The 24,173-nt window shown below is 43.9% G+C and overlaps 1 long non-coding RNA gene across 1 annotated transcript; it reads left to right on the top strand.

The window, feature by feature from the left end:
- The first annotated feature begins 3,308 nt into the window (after positions 1 to 3,308).
- Positions 3,309 to 10,740, top strand: LOC125943770 (uncharacterized). The gene is made up of 5 exons (XR_007465883.1): positions 3,309 to 3,815; positions 4,767 to 4,852; positions 5,882 to 5,967; positions 6,993 to 7,078; positions 9,697 to 10,740. It is a non-coding gene; the product is annotated as an uncharacterized LOC125943770 (long non-coding RNA).
- Positions 10,741 to 24,173: the final 13,433 nt, after the last annotated feature.

Raw genomic sequence — 24,173 nt, 5'->3', positions numbered from 1 at the left:
GGCAGAGGACGCTCGTCGGCGCGCAGTCGGGGAACGTCGTTCGTAGGCGCGCATAGCATGGCATTTTCAGCGCAGCTTAAGCAACTAGGGTCTTTAGAGTTACGTATCTATGTATTTTCTATCAAAGGAACACACCTCCTAATACTTACCTAGTGATGTTGCGCCTCAGATATGCGTAATATTTACTTTGTGATCGATAAAGTTCACAAGTATGAACAGCCGTACCAGTTTAAGTAGTGTGGGCGGTAAGCAAGTGGTCCAACTTTGGCCGGGTGGCTAAATCGGGTGACAGACAGACAGACAGACAGACAGACCAAATTTTCAGCGTTTAAGTTACCCGAAGAAAGACTATCGTCTTTAAAAACGGAGGCTACAGGACAAATCGCTAATAATCACAAGTAACGTACCTACCTTAATAACACGTACACGTTTAATGAGGACATGCACACATGACTTCTTTGTAATCAGTATCAGCGGGGCAGGTTTAAAGATAGCTGAGAAATTCATATTAATTCTAATGCAGAATAAAAAGGTGGAGCTAACGCATTGTTGAGCGTAGGTAAATAGTGTAAAATCGCATGGGAGAGGAGGAGCGGGGGAGAAGGGACGGTTATATGTTCACGTTCCAGCAGGTGGCGATCTACAACGGCTCAAAAAGTATAGTAGAGGCAGGCATGAAAAGTCGCTGCACCTGCGCGAGGTACAGTCGCAATCTTTTTGAGGGTGAACACGGGAATCCGTGGCCTTCTGAGCTCACAGCGCGGTTCAGCGGTGGCAACGAGAAGCATTGCTCATGCGCAGTGTGTCCAGCGTGCGCAAATTCTCCCGCCGCGCGCATTGCTTCACGCAAGCAAGTGCGTGTCGTCTGCTGCGCGCGTACCGAAATAAGGTAGCCGTACGGTTCGGGATTGGTGACGATGTTGAACTTCTCATTACGCTCCCCACTATGCATTAATAAACTTGAAAATATATGTAATGTTTTGTGGGCGTTCTCAAGATCATTGTTGATCTGTAGCCAGGCCACGCATGCTCATGACACTTGTGGGCGTATTTAAAAAGCAGCTTCCGTCTTTGAGGAGCGTATACATATTTTTGCACATTACCGCATCTGTCAGAGCAGCAACTGAATTTCAGCATGGCCCGCGTTCCAGAAGAAGAGAGGTGGAAAATCGTACAATATTCGCTCAAGGGATATTCACAGCGCTCCATCGGTGCTCTCGTGCACAGGCCGCTAAAGACCGTCAACAGGATTATTCAGGCATTCAGCAAGGAACGCCGACTCTGTGATGCCCCACACAAGCGTCGACCAAAGGCAACGACGGGGGATGAAGACGCTATTATGGTAGCTGCAGTCGTCGAGAACCCGTTCCAGGCCGCGAGGCAAGTGCGGGAGCAGCTAGATGTGGACGCTTCCCTTGCTACGGTACGGCGACGCCTCCGAAGTGCTGGACCGCGAAATTCTGTAGCTGCACGAAAGCCAGTCGTCACTGTTTCGAACAAGAAGGCACGTCTCCAGTTTGCCGAAGCACACGCCTCATCTATTCCTCCCCTTTCCCCATCCCCAAGTGTAGGGTAGCCAACCGGGATGAGTCCGATCTTCTCGGATGAGTCGACTTTTACAACTCGCCAAGACTAACGGATGCGAGTTTGGCGAACCAGAGGCACACGGTAAGAAACTTTTCTTAATGCACGTTTGATTTTGCGAAGGATGGCCAAAATACGATTTCTATGCAGTTACGAGCCAGCCAATGTGCAGAGAGTCGCCGCGAGTGGCCGAAACTGCGTGAACGTGTGGGGCGCGGTGTCAAGACATGGTCTCGGGCCTCTGCATCGCATAGAAGGTCCCCTTACATCGCAGCGATACTGCACAGAAATTTTGGACAATGTGTTGCTGCCCTACGCCCACAGCGTCTTACCCGATGCCCGCTTTAGGTTTCAACACGACCTGGCGCCGGTTCACATGGCAAAAGTTGTCAAGGAACATATAGAAAATCGCAGAATCAGCATGCTTTCCTGGCCGGGCAAAGGTGCTTACATGAACATCTGCGAAAATATATGGGGGTGCATCAAAGCAGCCATGGTGCGAAAACCTGTCCGCCCGACGACTGGGGACGAGCTGTGGGCAGCCGTTCGACAAGAATGGGAGCACTTTCGAGCGCATCATGACTTTGTGCCAGCGCTGTACACAGTAAAAGTTTTTACACCCAAAAGGGTGTAAAAAGGGTGTATGTTGATTTTAACACCCTTGCTTACACCCTTTCACACCCTTTTGTCATTATTTTACAATACTACACCCTATATATAGGGTGCGTACATCTTTTGCACCCTCCGATTGGCACCAAGGGTGTTTCTTTATGCTCAAGACGGGTGTAAGTGACTCACAAATATGTATGCGTACACACATGTGTGCGCATGCGTCTTCGACAAAGGCTATATATAACATGCCCAGAGCATTGGTGATAATAAAGGCGCTTTATTCGGTAATACAGTGTTCAAGGCAATTCATGTTAAGTTATCTATCGTAAAGTATTAAAATCCATATGTACTTATTGCAATCGGCTAGCTTTCATTTTCAATTTAAAGAGCATGCGGTAATTACAAAATTCAAGTGAGCCTGTATGCAAAATGCACCCAGTAAGTGCGAACTTGGTGAGCGAATCAAGTTTTTAAGATATTCCTTCGAAAAGTGCTTGCATGACGTTCTCCTTTCTATTTTTCGAGAAAAGCTTTTTGGTGCATATATGTGGAACACCAGTGCACTATGCGACACTATTCAGGTGTATATTTTGCGAGGCTGGTGCCGCTGACAGCATTTCTGTCAAATGGCTAAACTTCACATATTGTCTCGCTTCAATATTGAAATAACAATATGCCCTATCAAACTATTAATGAAAAAGTATTTTTATGGATATCAGTCCTCGTAAAATATACGTTCTAACATTGATTAAAAGTTATGACACAACTCATTATTTACCCGTTCATTACATGCACCAACCACCCCAAATTAGCACTGCACTAGATAGACTGCAGTGCACTGCATTGCAACACAGGGGCACTGGGGTTTGCCATCCCCAGTAGGAAATCGGACGCTTGTCTGGTTGACTTGCTTGCCTTTCCTCTCCTTGCTTTTTCTATCTCTTTGAACAAACTGCACTACCTTGTCGAAGAGGAAGCGTTATCCTCTTTCAGAGTTAAATAATTTGTCGAGCAATAATTTTACAGTTGCAGCAACTACAGCATAAACTGGAAAACGAAACCGAATCTGATTTGTTCTCCGTGCTCACAGAGCGCGTCACCAGGGGGCACCGTGCGCTGCGCCTCCGGTCTCGAAGGATCTAACAAGCGGTTGATGCAGCTGCGAATCTGTAGTCAGTCGGTTTTTATCGTTTTATGTTGTGCAGATTGTTAGTTCACCGTAAATATGTCTTGATTTGTACTCAAGAGTGGAGCAAGGCCCCAAGGAACAGAGATTGACGCAACGGGAGCGAAGAACAGAAGCGATGGATGGTTACGCTGGTTGACTCTCGGCATGTTCAAAATGGCGAAGTTCCGAATTTGTCGCTGTGTGACGTGCGCGTGTGTGCTCGTGATGTGCCGTCATAGCGCGGGGATATTTGTGCTGAATGTGTTTCACTTCGTCTACAAAACTCTGCACGCAATGGCATCGAAGAAGTCGTGTGTTCAGGTGCACGTATGTGCATGCTTGGATACGGAAAGCCTGCCCTCAACGGTAGCGCTGAGCTCAGTCGTGTTGGCTCAGCGCTACCCCCTCAACGGATGTTCAACAGTCTACGTGCTCGTAACTTGCTGACGAGGTAAGCCCGTTGTCATCTTGTTTGTATGTGGTAAGCCGGCGTCGCAATCAGAAATATTGTTTAGAAAATGCCAGTAAACGGCGTCTTACGGCAAAAAGCACGCGTGAATGGGAAAAAGGATTACGTTCGGGGTAGATTATTCGTTGGCGTCACCTATTCTCGCACGGGCGCGTTACGTCGGATGGACATACTCACGACTGCGGCGCTCGTGCTGTATCAGTCATGCCGGATTATATAGCTTTCTCGCGCCTCTACCTTCAAAATGACATCACCGATTTTCCCGGGGGAGCAGTAGGGGCCGTAGTGGAGACCGGGGCTACTGTCCTGGAGCAGTATTTTCGCTCATGCCAGCCTTTTCGTATGTGTTAACCTTCTCTGCAGCCTAAATTGTTTGCAGTTAAGGCTGCATGACATTATACTTGCTTGCATAAGTGTCACAGCTGTCATCCGTTCGTCGTTGGCGCGAAGTCAATCGACGGGGTATACAAGCCGGTTGGTCGTTCCGTATGCTCTCCGTGACTTTTCAAAACATATTAACTCAAAGAAAATGCCTAAACTGCTCCCCCAGGAAAATCAGTGATGGTATTTTGAAGGTAGAGCGCCGTAAGGCGTGAGAAATGTATAATCTGGCATGGCTGACCCGCAGGCGCGGGAATGGCTGTCCGAAATACCGCGCCTGTGCGCGGAGAATAGGTTACGCCAACGAGGAATTTACCGCGTTTTATCTACATGGTAGTGCGGTCCCCTCGATCGCGATCGAAATTTTCTGTGTGATGATTATAACCTCTTGGTTTGTGATTGCTATATTCAGCACTTTTATAAAACAAAGATATTGTTGAATCAAAGGTAAACAGAGGTTTTACAAGTAAAAAAGAACATAAATTTTGTGCAATTGTATTGCACATATCCGTGTGATCATTGAAGCTAACACGAATTGTCATCTGTTTACAGACCTCCTTGCTGTTGCAACTCTGAGGACAATTGCTTCAAATGGGAAGGAACAACCAGCACTGCCAGCGCTATTTGTACATGAGGACGTATGTTCCTTCACATTTTTGTTAATGACATCGGATCTAAACAGTGCTGTAATTCCTCAAATGGCTTCAATTGTAGAAACAGTTTGGCAAGTGTATAAAGATCCAGATGCTTTTTTTTAAAGTGAACATGCTACCTAATTTCCACCACCTATTTATTCATTTTTATTCATTCATGCTACCGGTAAAGGCCCTCACAGGGAGTGTATTACATGGGGGGGGGGGCGATACAATCATTAATAAGTGCTGTACATATTAGGAAGAACAACAACAATACATGTATAAATAATAAAAAAACAGCCATTAAATCATAAGTCAATATACAAAACGTAAGGATGAACAAACGAACAATTTTGAACTGCTCTTGCACTCGATGTGAGGAGCATCTATGCTGCAAAAATGACCTTGCTTGGATTACACGGGTTATTCGAATAATGCTGGGTTGTGTTAAGCTTCTCTACAGCCTACATTGTTTGCAGTTAAGGCTGCATGACCTTATACTTGCTTGCATAAGTGTCACAGCTGTCACCCGTTCGTTGTCGGCGCGAAGTCAATCGACGGGGTATACAAGCCGGTTGGTCGTTCCGTATGCTCTCCGTGACTTTTCAAAACATATTAACTCACAGAAATGCCTAAACTGCTCCCCCAGGAAAATCAGTGATAGTATTTTGAAGGTAGAGCGCTGTAAGCCGTGAGAAAGGTATAATCTGGCATGGCTGACCCGCAGGCGCGGGAATGGCTGTCCGAAATACCGCGCCTGTGCGCGGAGAATAGGTTACGCCAACGAGGAATTTACCACATTTGATCTACATGGTAGTGCGGTCCCCTCGATCGCGATCGAAATTTTCTGTGTGACGATTATAACCTCTGGCTTTGTGATTGCTATATTCAGCACTTTTATAAAACAAAGATATTGTTGAATCAAAGGTAAACAGAGGTTTTACAAGTAAAAAAGAACAAGAATTTTGTGCAATTGTATTGCATATGTCCGTGCGACCATTGAAGCTAACACGAATTGTCATCTGTTTACAGACCTCCTTGCTGTTGCAACTCTGAGGACAATTGCTTCAAATGGGAAGGAACAACCAGCAGTGCCAGCGCTATTTTTACATGAGGACGTAAGTTCTTTCACATTTTTGTTAATGAAACCGGATCTAAACAATGCTGTAATTCCTCAAATGGCTTCAATCGTAGAAACAGTTTGGCAACTGTGCAGATGCTTTTTTTTAAATGTGAACTGACATGCTACCTAATTTCACCACCTATATATTCATTTTTATTTATTCAGGCTACCGGTAAAGGCCCTCACAGGGAGTGTATTACATGGGGGGGGGGGGCGATACAATCATTAATAAGTGATGTATATATTAGGAACAACAACATCAATACATGTATAAATAATAAAAACACAGCAATTAAATCATAAGTCAATATACCAAACGTAAGGATGAACAAACGAACAATTTTGAACTGCTCTTGCACTCGATGTGAGGAGCATCTATGCTGCAAAAATGACCTTGCTTGGATTACACAGGGTATTCGAATAATGCTGGGTTGTGTTAAGCTTCTCTACAGCCTACATTGTTTGCAGTTAAGGCTGCATGACAATATACTTGCTTGCATAAGTGTCACAGCTGTCACCCGTTCATCGTCGGCGCGAAGTCAATTGACGGGGTATACAAGCCGGTTGGTCATTCCGTATGCTCTCCGTGACTTTTCAAAACATATTAACTCAAAGAAAATGCCTAAACTGCTCCCCCGGGAAAATCAGTGATGGTATTTTGAAGGTAGAGCGCCGTAATGTGTGAGAAAAGTTTCTGGCATGGCTGACCCGCAGGCGCGGGAATGGCTGTCCAAAATACCGCGCCTGTGCGCGGAGAATAGGTTACGCCAACGAGGAATTTACCATGTTTGAACTACAAGGTAGTGCGGTCCCCTCGATCGCGATCGAAATTTTCTGTGTGACGATTATAACCTCTTGCTTTGTGATTCATATATTCAGCACTTTTATAAAACAAAGATATTGTTGAATCAAAGGTAAACAGAGGTTTTACAAGTACAAAAAGAACAAGAATTTTGTGCAATTGTATTGCACATATCCGTGTGATCATTGAAGCTAACACGAATTGTCATCTATTTACAGACCTCCTTGCTGTTGCAACTCTGAGGACAATTGCTTCAAATGGGAAGGAACAACCAGCAGTGCCAGCGCTATTTGTACATGAGGACGTAAGTTCCTTCACATTTTTGTTAATGAAATCAGATCTAAACAATGCTGTTATTCCTCAAATGGCTTCAATCGTAGAAACAGTTTGGCAACTGTATAAAGATCCAGATGGTTTTTTTTAAAATGTGAACTGACATGCTACCTAATTTCACCAGCTATTTATTCATTCTACCGGTAAAGGCCCTCAAAGAGAGTGTATTACATAGGGGGGGGGGCGATACAATGATTAATAAGTGCTGTACATGTTAGGAAGAACAACAACAATACATGTATAAATAATAAAAAACGGCAATTAAATCATAAGTCAATATACAAAGCGTAAGGATGAACAAACGAACAATTTTGAACTGCTCTTGCACTCGATGTGAGGCGCATCTATGCTGCAAAAATGACCTTGCTTGGATTACACAGGTTATTCGAATAATGCTGGGTTGTGTTAAGCTTCTCTACAGCCTACATTGTTTGCACTTAAGGCTGCATGACATTATACTTGCTTGCATAAGTGTCATAGCTGTCACCCGTTCATCGTCGGCGCGAAGTCAATCGATGGGGTATACAAGCCGGTTGGTCTTCCGTACTCAAACGAACAGAGTGAAAGAGTCAGAGTCGGGAGTAAAGAAAAAAAAAACAGATATTTTTCGCCAGATAAGTATACACAATTAATAAAATAATAAAAAAGACACAATACAAACACACCTGGGGCGCTATAACGTAAAATGAATCCAAACAGTTTTGATTGCAAACTCCTGATGTCACCGATGCAAGCATCGGGCGGTGACCCGCGGCGTTGTCTGAACAACTCAATCAAGCACTCTCCTCGTTTATAGGAGGTCACCTTTGTTCGCTTTGAAAACCAATAACATTGCTTATACTCAGCGGTTTTTCTTATCTAATTAGCTGACAAGAGGAGCACGCTCTAGTGGAGAGGGTTTCGATGGGGCCGAGCCAGCACAGTGAAAATAGATAACCGCATGAAGAGGGTGGTGCCAGCTTCTCCGATTGGTCCGCTTCGCCTTAGCTTGCGGTGGCTGGTCGAAAATCGCGGCAACGTGCAATGGAAGAATAAGAATGCCGCTAAAACGGATCCTCAGCAAGGAAGAGTTGGCAGAGCGATGTTGTATGCATGGCGAAAAGGCTCGATAACGTTTTACTCATACACAAACATGTTTATCATGCGAAAATAATTACATGCTCACCGGCAGGTACGAGTAGCGAGAGCCTGAGTGATCCGCGGGCAGCCATCTTTATTCCTTTCGGAATGGGGCAGTCTGTGGCTATTAAGAGAAATTTTCCATTTTATTCGGCATAATTCATTTTTTTTCGCATACACGTCACTTTGACGTGGTGAGTTTTCGCAGTTTTGTGAGGTTGCGTGACAGATAGGCGAAGTGGGCGTATCCAGAAAACATTGGATAATAGCAGAGGGCTAATGGTGAAAAGGCGTCGAATCAGGAATGATTATTTTTTATTTGTGCCGTTTAATCATGCATAATCAGTGTGTACACGTTATATCAGATGGGCAGCTGTCGCAGTTTTAGTGACGTGACGTGAGAGACAGGCGAAGTTGGGAGTGGCTTGAAAATGTTTTGACCAATCGTGGAGGCTGATTGCAGAAATTGGAATCAAAACAGTTTGGAAACTTTTTACGTTATAGTGCCCCTGAAACACAATGATGACGGAGAAATGTGATGAGCAATTAACAATACATACACATATGAAACAGGACGCGGATCAAATATACAAGAATAACACATAACAGCATTTCACTAAAATAATGTTCAAAAGAAAACAACGATGTCATACGCGTGGCCGGGCAGCAGCAAGACCATAAACCGTGAAGTCGGCGCGCGAAGCTTTCCGGAAGAATGCTGGCGGGCCGATCTTGCTGAGGTGGCTGCAATTGCTGGGCTGGATTTCCCGGGAGTCTAGATTTGACGTCTTCTCTAACTAAGCTAACTTAAGGCGATCTACCGTGAGCTTCATTGCAGACGTTGGTTTGTAGTCTCGTACGTCAACTAGTTCCTCGAAATTCCGACGTGGCCAGGCAGCCCAGGAGATACTGGACGGCACTAGCCCCCTGATGGCTTCTCAGCAGCACATAGGTTCAGCTTCTAGAATAATTAGCTGGGAACAAAACGTGCGCTTAAATAGCCTCTCCTTTGTCTAGTTCCCTATGTAGGGGAACTGCCGGTATGCAGAGTTCACCTAATTAATTCATGACTCCCCCCAAAAATCTTGGCCGTGCCCCTTTCAACATGGACGAAGGATGGTAGATTGCCCTCTCTCCAAGGTCGAGCCCCGGCACTGCATGCACCACACGGACACACACCTCTAGGTCCGTTAATCGGCGTGTCGATGTCTCGAAACGAGATGCCACTCCGTGGGGCCACGACATTTTTGACGGCCAGTAATCGGCCTGTCGCCTTCTCGAAATTATACGCCACACAGTGAGGACACAACGTTTTTTTTTTTTGGCGGCCGTTAATTGGCGTCAAAACCACTCGAAATCTCTCGAAAATATACCGCTCCGTGACAAGCATAGCAACCCCTTTATATTGTGCTTACACAAAAGCATTAATATACTTTCATGATCAGTAAGCTTTCTTTGTTGTCATTGCAGGACGAGAGGGTTCCACTCACCCCCTGTGTGGTGTATTCTGGCCACAACCTGGAACAGGCAGAGTTTCTCCACCTCTGTGTCGACAAGGAGCGGCTGTTCATTGTCAAAAATGCGGAGGAAGGGGTCATCGCAATCATGAGTGCATTTTTTTATTGAACATAGTATATGGGCCTAAATACTTCAACACCAGTGCAGTACTGGAACAATTGTTTTTTCGTTTGAATGTAATAATGCCAAGTGGTTGTTACAAAGTTTGTGAACAGAGTTGTGCAGGCAATGCGACACCGAGGTTCATGTACGTTACCATACGAATGCTAGCCTGACAATTTTGTGCAATAGCTTGAGCAATAGTTTTGTGCAATTTTTAATGTATAATTTTCTTTTTGATCACGATAATAGCATGATCCAGTAACTTCTTCCGCTGCTTGTGCCAACCACCTATAAACTGCACCTTTTTTTGTTCTGATGACTTGACAGACAATGTAATAGTGCCCAAGTGTAGGTCAGCAAAAAACAAACGGGGTGTACTGTAGTCTGCAAGTACTTATCGTAAACGTTGCTGGGTGTTGCTATGTGCAGAAAAGAATATTACAATACGTCTAGTTCTAATAAGTCTGCCTTAACATTAATGTGTGTGAAACAATTGTCAGCAGTTTTATACAAAGATTATAGCTTGCTTGCTTTTCCTTAACATAGTTTGTTTATGAAACCTATTTGCCAGTCAGGGAACAATGTCCCAGCTTATAAGTACTGCATGTTACAACTGTTAACGTTTGTATTCATTTATAGGGCACATCAACACTGGCAGCCAGTGCTCAACTTTTCGTAACATGCTGCTTGGTCAATATTTTATATTTTGCGCATGTGTTGCATTGTGTAACCTACCCAATACAAGTGAACGTTTTTGTGGTTTGACTGTCCTTTTATGAACTATGTTTTATGTTTATTATGTATAACTTAGCAGCTGAGGCCTGACATACTAGTCAAAACGCAGCAGAGTATCCAATTTTTATAAGGTTTGACAAGGCTTTTATAAGTTTTGGATTGTAAAACAATGTTGCGTGGAACAATTATCAGGCTGAAGTACTGTTGCATTGTCATGAATACCGGCAGCCTTTGCTTAACCTTTATGAATCTGCTGGCAGGCTGTAGTATCTTTAGCTCGTTTAGTTTTTGTACATGTGTTGCCAATGCCTTATCCGAGTGAAAGCTAGTCGCTTATATACTACAGATACTGGTGTTTCTACAAAGAATTTGCGTAATATTTAAAAATAGCCGTTCTGAAGTACAAGGACGGCTCGTTAGAAGACAGCAATGCTGTCAGTGGTGCCGACCATGGGTGGATGGGTGATATCTGGTAATTAGTTGCTAATTAACAATCTAATATATCTTACTTTTAGTTTCAGCAGACTCATTGTAACCAGGAAATTAAAGCAAGCTCTCTGCACAAGACATGTGAACTTTTGGATCTGGAAAAATACAATTACCCGCAGAACTGTGGCATGATGAATTTAGGCTGTCTGAGCACGCGAAACTGAAACTGAGATGCTGCTGAAACTCAAGGCAACATTTTGCTTACGTCGCCCAGCAGCGGGCTACCTGCACACTGCACGAATCCCTATTGCTGCCCACTGTTGGGTGATGTGAGCAGAACGCCCCCTCGAAGGGCGCGTCTTTGTGCTCACTGTAGCCTCGGGTACAGTTTCGTGTGCTGTGATAGCCAAAGTTCATCGTGCTGCAGTTGTGTGGGTAATTGCATTTTTTCCAGATTCTAAAGTCTATATGTGTTGTGCAGAGAGCTTGCTTCAATTTCCCGATTACGATGAGTCCATTCAAACTAAAAATAAAATGTATTTTATTTTTGTTATTTAGCAACTAATTACCATGTATCACCCATAACCTCGTGGTCGACACTGCTGGTGGCATGTCTCCAAAGGAACCGTTGTTTTATTTCAGAACGGCTGTTTTTACATATCAGCAATGTGTTTGTAGAAACACCCTTACAGAGTTGTGTGATATACTGTTGAACAAATCTTATTGTGTACTCAGGTGAAATATGCACAGATGAAGAGCAGATATATACGTGGTGTCACCTCTATTAATGTACTATAATTTTTTTGTGTGAAGGCCACCACACAGTTTTTTTTTTGCAAATGGCTGCTCTGTTTTTACTCACTCGTACTCTCACTTGTACTCAGTATGCACGTATATTATACCACAGATATACTGTGATCCATGTGAATTACTGTGATCAGTTGCAAACTATATATTGTTAACTGCAGTGATACTTTACAAATAATGTCTGTATTTTATTGCTCCTTGTATGAAATACAATAAAGTTCATTCACATTTTCTTTTCAAATTGTTACATATAGGTCTCATATATATATGCTTCACCATTTAGTTAAGCTTTGCATTTTTGTACGAATGCAGGAGTGACTTCTTTTGCATGTCCATGGAGTGAAGCAGAATACATATTAGCCAGAGATCTAAGACATGCTAAATGTGATGTTTTTGTGTGTGTATAGTGCATGTGTACGATACGTATAACTTGTGTTTGAATTGCATAGCTTGAGCAGATTTAAAAAAAAAGTGATACATCTCCGATGACTGAGACCATGATGCATATTGAACTCCTGCATGAGACAACATGCACTTTTCAAAGCACGGCTCATGGAATAATATTTTAAATCTCCACATGCATTATACATATATATTGTTTAACTATAATTTAACATAATTAACTTAAAGAAACATTTAAGTTCAGGCAACTGTAAGCAATATGCCATAGGTCTCATTCATCTATAAAGTGTTCCACTTTAAAGTTCGGTTCAAGCTATTTGACATCTGGTACAGGGGCTGTACACCCATCTGGCACCCTCCACAGTGGGTGTTAAATAAGGAAAAATAAATGAAGGGTGTAGCTGCCACCCTTCTGTTGGGGTGTTATCACAACACCCTACAGTTTCTTTACATGGGCACCCTTGTTTTACGGTGTGCCGAAAAGGCACCTTGTAAAATAGGTGCTAACTTACACCCTTAGGGTGTCGTCTCTGCGACAAGCCTATTTACACCCTTCTGGGTGTAAAAACTTTTACTGTGTACGCGTCACTGCCCTCTAGGATGGCAGGAGTCGTTTCCGCAAAGGGTTGTATGACAAAATACTAGCATCATCAAGGAGAAAATTATTCCTGCTTACTAATACTACTTCTAAACGGATCAATCGTTTGTTGAACTTGCACCAAATAAAACTTCGGATGTTTGTGTTCTCTTGCCTGTTCGTTGTACGATAAGAACACAGCAGAAGGAAAACTAAAAGTGAAAAGTTGAAGTAATTCCAATAACGCCAAGCATAAGAAGCACAACGTTCTGAATTAAAAGCATCAAAATCGTGGTTTCTGTCATAATTTGGTTGCTATTGAGAGCAAAAACTGCTAGCTGACGACACACGCGCGCTACGATGACGTAATGCGCAAGGTAGATATACCTGGTAGAGCTTCCATAGAAGCCCATACGTTCAAAACATGGCGGTTTATCGGCGGTTCATGGGGCTTAGCGACATCTATGAGAGGAGGAAAAACTTACGGCGGAAGAAAAAATAATATGACGTCATATCCGTTAAAAACAGAAGTGACGTCATTTTGTTCTCAAAGGCGCGAAATTTGTTTTCGGAGGCCTGCCACTACAGCTGTATATTCAAATGCCCCGCCATACGACTTGATGGGCGTTGCGAGCTTTCAGTGCGGAAAGCGATGCAGGAAAAGGTCAGCCGTACGGGTGTCGAAATCGCCTCGCTGCACAGAACATACTTTCTTCGGAGGGCGACGAGCGCTTTGGGCGTATAGTGCTCGTCCTTTCGTCGGACGTCAAGCCTGTCGGCCAGCGCTGTCGCACGAAAACAACTAAATTAAACAATTATCTGACGGTCGCAACTTACTTATTTTGACTGAATAGGTTAAGAAACAATGAGACTACCCGTGTCACCAAATTCAGACAAACGTCGGGAAGCAAAACAACACAACATGTGAGGGGGGTGTATTGTAACACGTTAACCTTACGAGCGCGGCTTAATGCACAGTTCAAGGGCTGCATTGCATTGCAAGTGATAGCGGCTTCAACGCCCGCCGCTATCGGTGGGCGCTGAAAAAAGGTGTTTTTGATAATGATCAAGTAAAACAGAATGGTCTCTTCCTTTCTCGCCATCCGTATATAAAATTGATTAGGAACTTCATTTACGTTGAATGAATCTAACTGTGCTTCTCTTTATTTATAAAACGCTTTTTTCTTTCCCAATGTTTGTTCCCTCCAGACATACTGGCGCTTCAATCGCTGCTCCCATAACCACCCTTGCTGATGTCAGTGACAATTCGTTCTGAACCGCTTTTCGCCCGAAGCTTCGCGACCTATGTGAATCGACCTTGTAATGCGCACGTAAGGAGCCTACCCTCTCCGAGCACGCGCGGAGATTTTGTAGCTGCCTTCTGACGGCGCAGGTGATATAGAAAGCCACGCGCTCCCGTGTTCACCCTCAAAAAGATTGCGACTGCACATTCGTATACGTGGTTAACAGCAGTTAAGGCGTGACCGTCCACTATTCCAGCGAGTGTGCCGTCGGAGGGTGTTTTCCGAGTGTGGGTGAGGAGAATAGACTATCAGCATTGAGAAATAAATTCAACAAGAGGGGACACTCGGCAAAAAGTGGCAACAGGAAACACGTCACCATACGTCACGCTATAGTATTTATGCCGAACGTAAGCTGCCGCGAGCATCGAAAAAAAGAAAGTGAAATTAAGTTAACAGACATTGATTTATTTTTTAAACTCTTTGCCGCGAAAACTAAAACGTTTTGCGTATAAATGAACTTAAACTTTGCGACTCATTTTTCTTGCCTTACATAGCGACAGGCCAATGAAGCGCCAGACGCATGCGTCATCCGCCATACACTCCCCCAAAGCCAGCAAGGACGGCTGCGCACGCGTTTGAGCGCTGGCGCGAGGCGACCCGTCTGTCTCCAGTTTTTTTTTTTATGTAACCTGGTTTATTGGGCTCTCGGCGTGTTCTTGCGTTCCTTCTGCACTGGGACAAGACACCACCGCACTATTGAACTACGGCAAGGTGAGAAATCTTGTTTCACAGTCTACGACGCAATTAAGCTTACGGCACGGGACCCAGACTTAAGACGCAGTTAGCGAAAAACAGCTCGGCCATCCTGGCGCAGTTAATTTGAGTTAATGAATCGTGCTGGGACATGTTTCCGACGCTTCTTAGGGGATTAATGTAAATTATTTCGGTGCTGTCGATTGCAGCGCGCCCGCGCGGCGCTAAAGAGAACTACAGATCTAGGTGCTTTTCGCTCCTAGGGGTCCCGCGTACCTAGCTCCGTTGAGCCTCCTAGTGCCCCTAGTCCCCGCGCCCAGCGAAAACATCGCAGACGCCGCCGCCCCGCGGGAACGCCTCCGCTGGGCCAGGCTCGACAACTCGCCGCGAGCAGGAAGCGCGCACACTGCGGGAATCTATGTCTGTCCTGCATTGTTTTATTTATTATTTATTTACACAATACTGCAGGCAGCAATGCTGCCCAAGCAGGAGAGGGTTTACAAAAGAACATTTTTTAGTAGTTTTTCAAATGAAACATAAGATGTGCATTCAACAACAAATTCCGGTAAATGATTCCATTCTTCGCTCGTAAGTGGAAAAAATGATTTCTGAAAGATATTAGTGCGGGCAAAGTACGACTGGACTACTTTAGAATGAAAAATACGTGCCGACCTGTGTGGAGCAGGGGTAATATATGTGGCATTTGCTAAACCAGTTTGATTATGAAACAATGAATAAAAAAATTTCAGCCTGGCGATTTTACGGCGCACATGGAGCGGATCCAGTCCAAGTTGGCCTAACATACCAGAAACTGACGACGAAGTTTTGTAGTCAGAGCAAATAAACCGTGCAGCCAGGCGCTGAATTCTTTCAAGTTTATCAATTTCCTTATTACAGTATGGGTCCCACACTATGGAAGCATACTCTAGGACTGGGCGAACAAGGGAAAGATAAGCTTGCAGCTTGACAGATGAAGGTGACTTCTTTAGCTTTCTACGTAGAAAGCAAAGTTTTTTGAATGCTTTGTTGCATATGATGTCAATATGGGTGTCCCATTTGAGGTTACTGTTAATTGTTATGCCTAAGTATTTCACAGAGGTAATAGATTCGAGGTTCCGATTGCCAATGTGGTAAGTATAAAGTAGCGGTTTTCGTTTCAATGTTATTGTCATTGACACTGTTTTGGAAAAGTTTATTTGCATTCCTCTGTCGTCGCACCAGTCCGCGAGTTTACAAAGATTACGGTTAAGTGTATCCTGGCATGAAGAACTCCTGACAGAAGAATAAATGACACAATCATCAGCAAACAATTTCACCTTTGCATTAGGATCCACATTTTTAGCAATATCATTTACATAGATAAGAAACAGCAGGGGTCCCAGCACTGACCCCTGTGGTACACCGGATAAGACAGGCAGGCTATTAGATTTCACACCATCAATTTCCACAAACTGAACACGATTTTCTAAGTAAACCTGAATCCAATGAACTATGTTTTCTGGTAGTCCGAGTGAATTAAGAATTTCAATTAAATTTGCATGTGGCACACGGTCAAATGCCTTTGACAAGTCTAGAAATATTGCGTCAATCTGCAGGCGGTCATCTATGGCACTGGAAAAGTCGTGTACGATAGATAACAATTGAGTTGAGGTTGAGAACTTCCTACGAAAGCCATGCTGAAAATCTACAAAAAAGTTATTCGCTTCCAAGTGGTTGGATATGTGATTAGCGATAATATGCTCCAAGAGCTTACAACATGTGCTTATGAGGGATATAGGTCTGTAGTTGTTAGGAATAAGATTATCACCTGATTTAAACACCGGTATTACTTTGGCCGTGAGCCAGTCTTTTGGTACTGAGCTCTGTTTAAGGGATGCATTAAAAATAATGTATAATAATTCAGAAGTCAGTTCGGAGTAGCGACGAAGAAAGTTGTTAGGCAAACCATCCGCTCCAGGCGATTTTTTTACGTCAATATCAAGCAGCATGGAAAGAATGCCTTCGCGACTAATTGAAATGTCAGGAATTGATTGAGATGCAGATGGTGTATTTGATTTATCATGGGCGCTGAGAACTGAAGGTATAGTGAATGCTTTATAAAATGTGTCATTTAATTCATTGACGATATCATTAAGATTAGAATTCACGCTATTGTTTATTCTTAGCTGCTGAACACTTCGATTAGAGTCGGACAAGAAACGCCAAAACTTGTCTGGGGAGTTTTTTAAGAATGTAATCATAGTCTGGTTATGGAATTTGAGATAAAACAAAGCGATACAAGGTGAAATAACGCGTTTGTGCAAACCGAGTTGTTTGTGCGCAAACAGCAATTGAGAAAACGACGATGGCATTTGCACGACGACGGCCACGCTGAGATCGTTTTGCAGTGCGGCCGTGCGAGATCGTTTTGCAGTGCGGCCGTGCGAGCCGACTGTTGGGTTCTAACATAGGTACTGAACGAGCAATAACTAGAGAGACACGGGGTTTTGACGCGATTAGTGAGAGTGTATACAACCGTACGGACGTACGTACGTTTGTGTCATGTGGTCAATGTTAAAACGACGATGGCATTTGTGTTGACCGATCATGAAGTTGGAGGAAAGTATGTATGCGATCGTGGCCTAATGGTAGAGCATCAAGCTCGGAGTCATTCCTGGAGGAACACTCACGTTTATTCTCTGATTATGCCACAGTGCTAAAGCCTAATTTCTTGCCATTAGTAAACAGGCAAGAAGACAATACATGCGCGGCTCTACTCCTGTCGAGACTGTTTAGTCAATGACCTAGGGGAAAGGAATCAAGATCCAGGCTAATTAAGTGACAAATTGTGTTCAGTAAGTTTAAACACCGTTAACTCAATGCATTAAATGCCTATATGCTTGCTGCCTTTTCTAGAGGAACTACTAGCCAGCCCCAAACTGCACAGCATCAGAGGGATATTTTGACAAGAATAAAGGGAATGCAGTACCTGTATTGCTATACACCAGATAAGATATTGCAGCTTGGAAGTATGTTCATATTTCTCATCTCTGAGGCAAGAATTGGCCTCAAGTTCCGCTGGAGCCCAAACTACTGATGCTCTGTCGAGCAGCTTGTATCAACACAGAAGCTTGTGGTATTGTCAGGTAGAAAAACACTGGGGCTTCACGACCGTCCGAGAAGCCGAGGCTTTTGGTCAGTCATAAATGAATAAGCACCTGGTTAGAAGTTCTAATCCCAAACAGTTAAAATGCCATTGGGCACAGTTAGCATGACTACAATGTATGCTTCTGAGCATTGTACTAGCCATGGTGGTTCCCAGTGCTAAACTGCCTCACCAGTGACATATGATGATGCCAGCAAGATCCAGTGTGGCTGTACTTCCTTTATTCTATTAAAAAATTATTTCCATGTGGTTTAGACTATATGTAGCACAGTATCTGAAATCTTATGCGCTGAAGATAATAGTTGACCTAACAGCCATTTTTTTGTATATGGCCTTTCAATGTCCATCTAGCTTTAGCAAATCATTGAAGCTCCCTAATAACACATTTAATATTGGTACTCAGATTGAACAATTGTAGTTATATTGGTATGTTTCCGATACACTAATGCTTCAATTTAAGAGAACTGGACCAAACATCAAGAACAAATGAAATTTATTGGATACCTACTGATGCTGTACTTCTAGGCTCTGCAGGAGCCATGTATCTGCAGCACCCGACTTCCCTGTTTTTGACAGAACCATGATAGATTTGTGAAGCAGCATGAGTGCTACACAGAGCAGTGTTCGAAGAGGTAATGAACCTCTTCCATATAATTCAGAAACAAGCAGAAGCCTGCTCCTAAGAAAGTGTTCATGCCCTGCACTGTAATATTGAGAAGTCCCTTCCTAACATTGTGATAAAGGGAGCTGGACGGGTATTCTGCAAGAGTCCACCTAGTGGACTGCCCACTTTGGCGGTCGCGACTGGCTCCAGCAGCACTAGTGAGAAGGAGCCAGCCAATCTTCCTCTCGCTCGTGCAGCTGGAGCCAATCGAGAACAGTCGAAGTGGACAGTCCACTAGGACGCTTACAGAATATCCCCCCAGGTTTCACAAACCTGTTGTATTTACAGACTTCTAACACAGTATTTTCACAGCACAACTGAGGCCCACAGGCATAAATGGGACTCTCAGAGAGACCAGTGAGCATCCTGTTGTCGCTAATCTACCATTTAACGATGAACCATTACGACATAGACGAGTTGGTGTCATACGACACTATGCCAGGTATGCCCAGGTAGACAAGTTTCAAAGAGCAATAAAGAATAAGCCATTTAAGGGCTAGAGCCTTAGATGGCGCATGGGTCGAAAAATCCGATGTCCGGCGTTACGGCACCAAAGCTGATGGTGCCACCCACCACCATTGGTAGGAGTTGAATCCATGACTTTTGGTGTAAATAAGGTGTAGTTAATTAACTCACAGTTAAGATGGAGAATGAATGTGCTCGAACACGCAACCTTTGGTGTTTTTAAGGTACAGTTACTTAAGATATAGAGTTAAGTACACCTTACGGCTAATTGAGACAGTTGGAGTTAAGGCACTCGAACCCATGACCATTGATTAGAGAAGGCAATAGGAACTGACAATGCATTCGAATGAGAATGTCATGTAATTTAACGAATGTCTTGTGAGTGCACAGGCTTTCATATTCATCCTCTTTACCTCTTTAGCGCATACTAAAGTGACTGTCAACTTTTATTGAAGAGGCAAACTGGATTTTGCCTCAAAGTTTCATATCCTAGGGCCAACTCAGTGTCAATGAAAACTGTTATAGTGACTCGCATAACAATACAGTATAACTATATAACATATAGTGACTCGCAAACTGTTTAGAGACATTCGAGATGCGAGTGTCTCGAAATCTCGCACAAGCGATGCATTGCTTTTACTCTTTAGCGCACGAAAAGGACGAGACACAGAGGTACGACGCGGACATAGCGCTTTGTCCGCGTCGTAATTCTGTGCCTAGTCCCTTTTCGTGCGCTAAAAAGTAAAAGTCATGGAATACTAACATGCCCAAACTTACGCTCTTTCAAGATGCATTGCAGCTGGGATTCAGGTTTCATTCATCAGGACGACACACTTTTTCTATTTAGCTCTCATTGTTGAAAGTGGCTTCATAACTTGAGAAGAGCCTTAGACGAAAAGCCTATTTTCCCTGCCATCCTTATGGTGCCTACTTTATAAGCAGGAAATAAGGGTATGTAAACAAGTTAGCCTTGCATTTACCGAGCCCCTTTCTATGTTCATGCCTGTATTGCCTTTTCAGCACCTGAAAATTCCCTTGTTCTCTTATGGCTCGTTTATGTTCTTGGTCTGGAAGCAAGCAAGAACCACTTCTTCATCTGAACAGTGCGGAAACTTGCAAGGTGAAGTAATCAGGGAATGTAAAATGAGTCATCCACCTGATCGTAGCAAACTGCTACAAAGGAAACCCATACGGCTTTCTCAGAAAGTCTTAATAGATTTAACACATGCTTCAGACTGCCCCCATGACTCAGACGTTTGGGATAACTTGTAAAAATAAGCTGTCATTGCACAATCTATCCTCTACTTCATGAACATGAAGTCTTGATTCCGGAGAGCCATGCCGCAACACTGTCTAAACTTTAAAAAAGGCTGCTATTAGTTTTATTCGTCAAATGGTTCAGTTTCCTCTTCAGGAATATCTAACTTTTTCCTAATGCCACCACTTTTTGCTTCGGTCTTCTTTTGACCACATGTGCTTTCATGGCCATCTTTGTCACCTTCCCAAACAGCTGACCGACATGCAGGTGTCAGCCACGCGCTTTACGGTGCACTCAGCAGGCTTTCCTTTTCTCTGTAAATCAATCTCTCTCTCTCTCTTGCAATGAAGTCTGCCTGACCTTTAGCTTACTGTATAGAACGAGAACAAAGTTGTTTTTCTCTGAAATAGATAAGCACTTGCATATCTTGCAAAGGATCCCCAAGTAAACTTTCTAATTCTTGCAATCACACTGAATGTGCAGGTCTGTCCTAGTTTCCATGGGTCTAAAACACACCATCAGGAAGAGCAACAAAAAGCAGCTACACTTTCAGTGGGCACTTGTGGTTAAGGGGGTCTCTTTTTTTAAACATGCAAGGAGCACTGTGCACACACCTCTCCAGCATAAAGGGGCCATGTGTGAGCCATGATGCCTCAGTGGCTCCCATGCCCAATCACCCAAAATAAGGCAGGCCGTGTGTAAAATTCATTTTTTTGAAAATCAGTTTATTATAACAAAAATTTTATTTTGCAACACAGAAAGTAGCCTTCATTGCAAAACCGCACCACTTCTAGCTGTGTTTCGCAGAGCACAAAAACATAAGGTACAAAATTGAAATGGCAATAATAAATAAATATCAGCACCAACCTTCTGCAATGCAGAAGATAGTGACACTGTACTCGGTAATCCAAAGTACGGCCCCAACTTAGTCTACATGCTCAGTGCTGATGCCTTATCTTTAATTGGAACTGAAGTATGGCATCCACTACTCGCCTTTGTCATCAAAGACCATTTCATATTGCCACACGCTCTTTCTCCGCTGCCTGAAAAGAAGATATTGAGTGAATATAAAGCTGAGATGCACTGGAGCAAAATTGGTCGGCCACCTTATTTCCACATGACTCTGCCTGACCTGCCTGACGTCATATGACCTGTAATTAGTGTAAATATACGACAGGCAGTCAAAAAGTTCCAGCAATGGTGGTTCAACGTGCTAATGCTACGACCTATGGCGATGCTTACCCGATAACCTTTGAAATAGGACCCTTGTGCACACACACACTTGCTCCATCGCTCCTACCATTGTTGGAAGCAGCTGTAGAAGGCTTCTTTCGGAATCTGCTTAAGCTCAGCCATACCATTCGATTTGATGTCCTCCATGGTTGCAAAACGTGTCTCCTTGAGGCCCATTTTCAGAGTAGGAAACAGCCAAAAGTAATTTTCACAATTTGCACATAAAATTGATGTTCGCACGCTGTTCAAACTGAGACACTGTGCCAACTGCCCACCACTCACGTCCACGTCACACAGCGCAGTGACACCACTACGCACTGAAACTCCTGCTTCCAACAATGGCAGGACGATGGAGCAAGTGTGTGGGCATGCAAGGGTCCTACTTTGAAGGTGATTAGGTAAGCACTGCCATAGGTTGTAACATTAGCATGCTGAACCACCATTCCAAGAATTATTGGACTGCCCCTCGTACTAGTTCCTTGCACTGTTTCCCATGACATCTGCTCTGCCCCAGATTATATACAGTGGTATATGAATGATATTCATCAAGGGCTTGTATGTGTTGCTTGTCACATGGGTGAGGTACCCACAAAGAACACAACGAACACTTCTGTAGCACATTTGAGGGCACCCACTGGGCGAGAGTTATCTTCAGCAAAGAGAAATGCAAGTTTGCCTTCATTAAGATATCCTACTTGGGGCTCATCATTGATAACATCCAAGTCCGTCCCAATGAAAGCAAGCTCATAGCTGTCACAGAGATGCCAAGAGCATCCTCCAAAACAGAACCACAACGGCTAATGAGCATGGCCACCTACCTAGGTTGTTTTGTTACTGACATGCTTGAAACACTGCACCCATTGTCAAGCCTACTGTCTTAAAAGCACAGTTTGGTTGGAGCCCACACAGGATCAAGAATTCTCGAAATGGAAATACTTTCTTCAGATCTAGTCCTTGGTATGTGCTCCTCAAAATGAGAGACCAGGTGATGATCACAGTTCATGCTTTGTGCTACGGTTTGGGTGCAGTGCTCAGCCAAAAGCAAGACTATGGGCAACAGTTCGTCGCTGGTTATGTATCAAGATATTTTGTGGAACCTGAATACCCAGCTATGCCCAGATATAAAACATTACACCATCTTCCCGTAGGAGAACCCTGAGTAGTATGCGAAGCAGCCATGGGGTCGACTCAATGTGGTTTTATCAGCTGTATAAACTTGGACATGCAGCAGCACCAGCAACGCGCCCGGCGTTGGTGACTGTGGCCGGTGCTTCTGGGTACTTCTGGGGTGCCTACCGTCGCGCCTCTAACCCAAGCTGCTTCGCATTATCGCGCGCGGAGCCGCAGGTGTTGCCATTCGTTGCGCAATCCGGAGAGGAGAGGCAATGAGACAAAGAGAGGAGGGGGAGGAGGATGCGCATGCGCAGTAGGGGTGTGGACGCCGCACGGCGGATGGAGGGATGGAGGGAGGGAGTGACATAGCCCCGACCATAAGATGCTTCACATCTAGAAGAAGGGCTTGTTCTCTTGCAACCTCGAGATAAATTCCACAAACGGGGCAATAATCTGTTTCCCAATTCAGAAAATGTGCATGTGATTGATACATAATGTGACAATGTACATTTCCAGCAAACACTTTACCGCAGCTGATGCACTGTGAAGGTCTCATGTGAAGGAGAGTAATGGTCACTGGAAGGGGCTACCAAGGTTGAAGGCTATGCATGCCGCCTCTCCTCCGCCCTGCCTTTTTCCCTACCTTCTTTACAAGAATTGAACAAGCGGTAGATGAGAGCTGCTTCCAACATCAAATTTTCACAACAATGTAGTCTATGTCGCGTTGATGTCTTGGCAACAAAATCATCGCACCCAAGAAGCTACAGAAGCTTTCCCTGCCCCTCTCGCATGAAGGCCACTTTGGCATCAAGAAATGCCAAGCAAGACCACAAAGTACTGCATCGTGAACACACAAAAGCAGGCAGAGTTCAATAGCCAGCTGATAAGATCAGATCACAGTGGATCGACACGGACAAAACGCTCATTCACCGCAACAGGACGTATCCCGTGCCACTGCCTATGGCTGGGGGAGAACAACAACACAAGCAACCACAACACTGCCAAAGTGGTTCCGTTTATTTTTTTATTTTTGTAATTATCCAGGGCATCAACACCACCAAATCATTATGCAACATGACCCTTTCTATAAAGGGAAGAATGTGCTACAAAGACGCGTTCACTACTGCAACTCTAACATGCATGCTTGTAGAAAAAGATGACAAAAAAACTCACCTCTTGCCTTGTGCTCAAATTGCCTCAGAATTACTTTATTCCAATTTGCTAGCAGTTTTCCAAATCTCAAAAAGGTTTTATTAAAGATCTTGTCTCGACTACTTGAAATGTCAGGGTGTTGTTCACATTGGGTTCAAATCTAGGATTCAATTAAAATATAGAAACCAAAATTGCACTATTGCATTTGGAGCTCTCAAGCGTGGAATCACACAATCAAAAATACCTCTAGGCATGGTAGACCAATGAGTAATACATGAAATGAACATTTACATGTGCTACTAACTGGAACCAGCAGAAACAAAAGTGTTTGGTGTCAACTCGCGCTTCCC

The sequence above is a fragment of the Dermacentor silvarum genome, chromosome 3 (genome assembly GCF_013339745.2).
Source record: "Dermacentor silvarum isolate Dsil-2018 chromosome 3, BIME_Dsil_1.4, whole genome shotgun sequence".
Taxonomy (NCBI): Eukaryota; Metazoa; Arthropoda; class Arachnida; order Ixodida; family Ixodidae; genus Dermacentor; species Dermacentor silvarum.
The sequence above is the reverse complement of the archived record's forward strand: the minus strand, read 5'-3'. Positions and strand labels throughout refer to the sequence as shown.